Source organism: Bacillus rossius, chromosome 10, assembly GCF_032445375.1.
Source record: "Bacillus rossius redtenbacheri isolate Brsri chromosome 10, Brsri_v3, whole genome shotgun sequence".
NCBI classification, from domain to species: Eukaryota; Metazoa; Arthropoda; class Insecta; order Phasmatodea; family Bacillidae; genus Bacillus; species Bacillus rossius.
This window is the reverse complement of record NC_086337.1, coordinates 22,658,364-22,664,438: the sequence shown is the minus strand read 5'-3', so window position 1 is coordinate 22,664,438 and position 6,075 is coordinate 22,658,364. Positions and strand designations below refer to the sequence as shown.

Sequence of the window (6,075 nt, the reverse complement as noted above, 5' to 3'; positions counted from 1 at the left end):
TATTGTGTTTGACATCACTTCTGATTGTGCGAGTGGAAGTGGCATCCCTTGAGCAATGCTTCATTCCAGTTCAGGCCGTTTTCAGGTATGGATGCTGTCCTGTGGAGCTCTCTCAATTTACTTTGCAATTAACTGATTTCGTGGCCAGCATCAATAGTTTAATTTCTAGTTTTAAAGATTTTCAATCGAACTTAATGCATGTCCCATTGCCCCTGCTGTAACTTTCTAGCCTCGCATCACTTGACACATGTGTATGCCAACCATTTGAGAACAATCAACACTGGGAAGTATTATTTTTTATGTTTCTTAGCTGAAATTTTTTTGTGCCAGGATTTTTCAGTACAATCCTGGCAACAATAAACCAACAATTCAACTATATAGCTATTTGCTTTTAGTATCTATTTAGCAGCAGCATCGTTTACTTTTGGCTATTGTTAGGAAAGGTAGTGTTCGTATGGCATTCAGCATAGGGGTACGCTTACAAAGTCCGAATACATGAGCCAAATAGCCTGTGTCTTCCGACTCCCAGCTACCATAATTCTAAGCATGATTGCATCTCCAGTGGACCACACAGGCTGATCAGTCAACGTGAAGCTGTTGTTAGAGCTGGCATTGGCATTCACAAAGATGGCCGTTATGCCCTTGGTGTACAGGGTGGTGAGAGGACATGGTTAAGAAGCATGCACATTCACCAAGAGCTCTCTTAACAGTATCAAATAGAAGACCATTTTTTTTATTTGAGTTGACATGTTCTGCATTAAAATTCGTCCTTTTTTTAATTTTTTTATGACATAATTTCTGTTATAAAAAGAGATGTTAGAAGATTGTTTTAAAATAAATGTCCTACATATGTAATTTTGCGAAGTGTAACTTTTTGCAAATATCTAGTTTTGTGAATCATTGTGTGAAGATAAATGTCCTATGAATGTAATTATGTAGGTATATAAAATGTAACTACCTGTTTGCAAATGTAACTCTGTCACAATGTTTGGTTCTGTGTGAGTCATGTAACATTGCATTTTAGTTGGAAGGGAGAAATGTGACATGAGTGTTGTGATAAAGTTTGCGCCAGGGGACAGCACAGTATGGTGGATTGTAACCAATCAGGGATCGATTAAACATTTATTATTTCGCAAATTATAAATTCCTTATATTTTATATTATGTCTCCCCCTTCTCACTTTACTCAAATTTTACTATGTTGTCCTTTAGTTGAGGTCAATATATTTTTTGCTGGTATAAAACCAAAAACATGATTCTTTCATCTTATTATTAGAACCCAACATTATAACATCAGTTTGATTATCTTACAAAACCAAAATCACACCATGTTCACCCTTTGGCAATCAAATTTATAACAATAAATAATATATAATATATGCGAGGATATGAATATTGCTTCATAAAACCAAACTTAAACCTTGTATCCCTTTTAAGGGTGGAATTTCTTAAACTGGTTAAAAGGAGTTGATTGTTTATATCCAATGATACACAATATATTAACCTCCACTTGATTAACTTCACAAAAAAATCTTACTAACAAAAACCATTTAATCTAAATCCATTATTTAGTTCATTAGTATAGATGAATAACTTCGTGCTTTCTTGTGAAATTGATTTCCTAAAAAATATCGATGTGTATTTACTTATTTCTCTTCTCAATATATTTATTGAGTTTAGTTTCGGTTTGGTTTAGATTCCAGTAAGCCACCATACACGAAAGTAAAATAAGTCAAAACACACATCACATTAGTTTTTAATTCAATACTAAATTCCGTAAATGTACTCAGCTAATACGTAAGGTATGTCATAATGTCTTGAAGCAGCAAATGCCATTCGTTCTTCTGTTTTTGTTTGAAGAGGCTAGGTGGAAATCGTGAATGATTGTTTTACAATACACACACACCGTGCGAAGAACGGAACAGTCCTTCTTCAAGCTCGAGGCGTGTGCAAGTAAAGTGTACTGTATGCTGTCACCCGGTGCATTAGCAGCTCGGTGTGTTCTGTGGTTGTATTGATTTAAAGCGTTGTCGCGCCAGGCGTAGTATCGGCTAGTTCAAGTGCTCGTCACAAAACTAGGATCTACTGCTCAAAATCTACGCGGTGTAAGTTGATTACTTGTATTTTCCTTCACTTATAAAATTAATAATTTATCGTATTGCTCAGTTGCGATTTTGTTTTAATTTCATTAACGAAAAAAAATTGCATGGTTAAAAATGCCTGCATTACGGCGGGAACGTGGTACAGTTTGGAAGAGAAAAATTAGCGTAGTCATAACAATAATGCAAAAAAAAATTACATTACTTAGTGTTGAATTATAGTGGATTTTCATCATTGTAGGTCTGCGTATACTGACGTACCTCAATATTAAGTCATTTGATAAATGCTAGAATAGTCACGAAAACTCGATTTAGGAGGATATAAGAGGTTTAATGAATATTTTAACATTTAAATATATTTTTTTATCAAGTTTTACTCTCTTTAAACTTAAATAAAACTAAAGATACTAAACATTTATTCTCATGCCAATTATGAGTAAGAACAAAAATATAGTTCCACACTCCCATGATTAAATTGCTATTTTGACCCTTATCATTGTGGGATAACTTTGAAATTCTAAAACTTTTTTCGTATAGAATTTAATTATTATTAAATTTTTATAAAAATGTATCTTTAGGAAAACGTTTATAAATCCTCCTATAAGTGTGTAAATTTTGAAAGATGAAATATCTTCGCTTACATTTTTTTAAAAGGGCAAATGCTTTTACAAATTTATTGAAGCATAAATTTAGTGAAAGTTTAACAAAATATCTTGATTATTAAAAAAAAAAAATTGGGGCCTACAGCCTACATATAATTTTAATCATAAATCTAAGCAGGTTATTAAGTTATTTTTTTATTATTCTTGCAGGTTTTACACTGCTAATTTTAAGCTTTACGAAACTTATTTTCTAGTATGACACTAGCTGTAATCAGTGCCGGTCCTATAAAAATTTTTAGGTGATGCGAGAGCTAAAAATGGCGCCCCTCTAAATAAAAAAAAATATTGTTAAACTGGTTGCTTAATTTTCCACCAAAAAAAGCAGCCGCCTCAGATTATTAAGCCGAATTACTGCTGTCTAAAATGTAAAATCTTAGAAATGTTCGTTTGACCAGTTTGTGCGATTACCTATATGTGATAGATGTAGTGGATAAATGACAAATAATAATAATAAATATAATGATTGTTATTTTTAATTTATTCTATGTTCCATGCAAACATTAATCAAAATGTATGTAGACATGTAGTAAAAATATTTAAAAAAATACCTAAATAATCACTTTTCTAGCTTTAGCACTTGCAAATTTTTTTATCAAGTCAGAATAATTCAACTTTTGGGCAATAGCATTTTCTATAGACAAAATTCCAAGATCGGACAGACTTTCCTAACACATAGTAGACCGTAGGTAGGTTTTTATAAGTTTTAATTTACTGAAACTTCGTTCTCCTTTGGCAACAGTTATAGGCACAGTTAGCAAGATACGAAGCACTGTCCATACATTCGGGAAAATATCTTGCCAATTATTTTTTTTTATAAGTCGAAGTACTTTTATTGACTCTCCTGACTGAAGATCTCTTAGTAATGGGTTCAGGCTCACAAGTTCTTCAACCAATTCATGACCAGATATGTCACATTTTTCTCCATCGGTTAAAGTTATTTGCAATTCAGCACAGGCTTTTTCCAACATGGATTTTTCTGGAATTATTTTAATGTCGTATAAAAATGACCATGTATCATTTAATTTTGACAGTTGTTGAAAACGTGTAACACATGTATTCTCAATTGTGTCTATCATCGGGTAAAAAACGTTCATTTTATATAATTCCTCCGGATCAGTTGGTGTTTCATCTAAGGCTTCGTATTCAAATAACAGTTTTTTTCTTCGCGATCGAGCTGCCTTAAAAACTTGGTTTATTTCGGCTAGAGACGCTATTTCTTTAGCTGTAATTAGAGTTGAGAAAAAGCTACGGTACTCTTTCACGAATTCCGAACAGTTTTTCAGTAATTGCGATGCATTTGGTAAGTCCATAGTTTCAGACTGCATAGCTTTACTTACAATGTTTACTTGAAACAATATATCATACCAAGCCACCATTGTAATTATGAACTCAAATTGCTCCATATTCTGAATAAGCGACAATGCCTCTGATGCTGCAACTGAGTCATTAGTTTCTTCATGAAGATTTTGAAGGGCTTCACGAACTGAAGTGTAGTTAAAGCGAACAGCAGCAAGACTAGAAACTCTACTCTCCCAGCGAGTTTCGCAAACTTTTTTTTAATGATAATCCGTCTATGTGCTTGGATATCACTTCCCATCGTGTGGTTGATCCAGAGAATAAAACAAATAGTCTTTGGAGAAATCCAAATAAAGAAACAGATTTAACGGAACTTTTGGCTGCATCTGCTATCACCTAATTCAAGCTGTGGCAGCCACATGGATTAAAAAATGCCCGAGGATATAGGTTTAAAATTCTGGTTTGTACACCTTTGTTCACTCCCATCATATTCGCTCCATTATCGTAGCCTTGACCTCTACAATCGTTCATGTCAAAATCAAATTCTTGTACAGTCGAATCAAGAAAGAGGCCAGTGAGTCCTGCTCCCGAAGAGTCACTTACTGGCTTGTAAGCAACAAAACACTCTCGCACTTCCACTTCTTCTTCATTAACGTCAACGAACCGGAATGTTAGTGACATTTGTTCAATGTGGTTTACATCAGGAGTGCAGTCCATAATGATGGAGAAGTATTTAGCTGACTTTACCATATTCACTATATTATTTCGAACTTCACTTCCAAGTAAGCCAATTAATTCGTTTTGAATGCGTTTACTGAAATAGTGGACATTAGTCTCTTTATTTACAACACGGCGGAGGTGCTCCATCATCACATTGTCAAATTTTCCTAATAATTGCACCAAAACCAAGAATTTGCCATTATTAGGGGTGTATAATGTTTCAGAGCTCCCTCTAAACGCCAAATTATTGCCTGCCAAGAAGAAAACTATCGACATAATTCTTTCGAGGATAGCAACCCATCTCGATTTCTCATATTCAATCTGTTTTTGTAATTGTTTGTCTATCCCGCTACAGTTCTTCAACCTAATCGATGCTTGTACCCAACTGTTCAAAGCATGTCGGTGATCTGAGGATATTTCGTGTGTTTTGAGACGCGTTGATAAGTGCCGCCAGTCGTCAAATCCTTCTTTTCCCAAATTAGAGTTGGGGTTTGTGTTGAGTAAACGACAGCAAAAACAATATACTTTATCTGCAGATTTAGAGTACACAGGCCATCTTCTTTTAAAAATCTCCCCATTTGGCATTACTTTTTCAAAATGCGAATTTGAAAAATGATGGCCGTCACAATTCTTTGGGTAATTTTCGTTGTTCATTTCATTACAAACAGGGCCTCGAAGAAGGATTTCATCTTTTCTTGCAGAGTCAATAATAAGCGGCCATTTTGAAATATCATCTAGTTTTCTCTCTTTAAAAGATGATGATAACGATTCATCTGTTACAACTTCTTCTGTAATATTTTGAGATGCAGATGAGGTTCCAGGAACAGCTAAATCTTCTTGAAAATGGTGCTGTGTATCTTCAAGATCAGAACTTTTTTCAAGCGGGTCTTCTTCTATTGCTTGTTGATATTGAAGTTCTGGTGATGAAGGGTCAGATAACTTTTCGACTCTAAAAAATTTTGATAGCATTTTTGCAGATTTTTCAGTTTCGGCTTGCTTTATCCGTTTCCTTTTTAAGTTTTGTGCACCAGACAATTTTTTTGAAGACTGTGACATGTTTTTTAATCTGTAAAAGACACATTTAACCATCACTCGTTACATACATGATATCAGGAAATCAGTGACATAGAATAGGACATACTTGAGTTAAAGATTTAAATTCTGATGTGCGATAATCTATTCCCACGGACCCACGCGATCGAAATCACCGGCAGTAGCCAGTTATAAAATAATTAAATTAAGTTTTTTTTCCTTTATTTAAGTTCAGGGACTATTTAAAAACCCGTTTTTTGCACTTTT

The 6,075-nt window shown here is 34.1% G+C and overlaps 1 protein-coding gene across 3 annotated transcripts in view; it reads left to right on the top strand.

Annotated features, from left to right (window-relative positions):
* Positions 1–1,881: 1,881 nt before the first annotated feature.
* Positions 1,882–6,075, top strand: part of LOC134535843 (transmembrane protein 117-like) — a 37,942-nt gene continuing 33,748 nt past the window's right edge. Inside the window, exon 1 of one of the 3 annotated variants that reach the window (XM_063375170.1) lies at positions 1,882–2,104. The gene's annotated coding sequence lies outside the window, so the exon portion shown is untranslated. The remainder of the gene's footprint in view (positions 2,105–6,075) is intronic. The other 2 variants (XM_063375168.1, XM_063375167.1) reach the window with 2 other exon arrangements.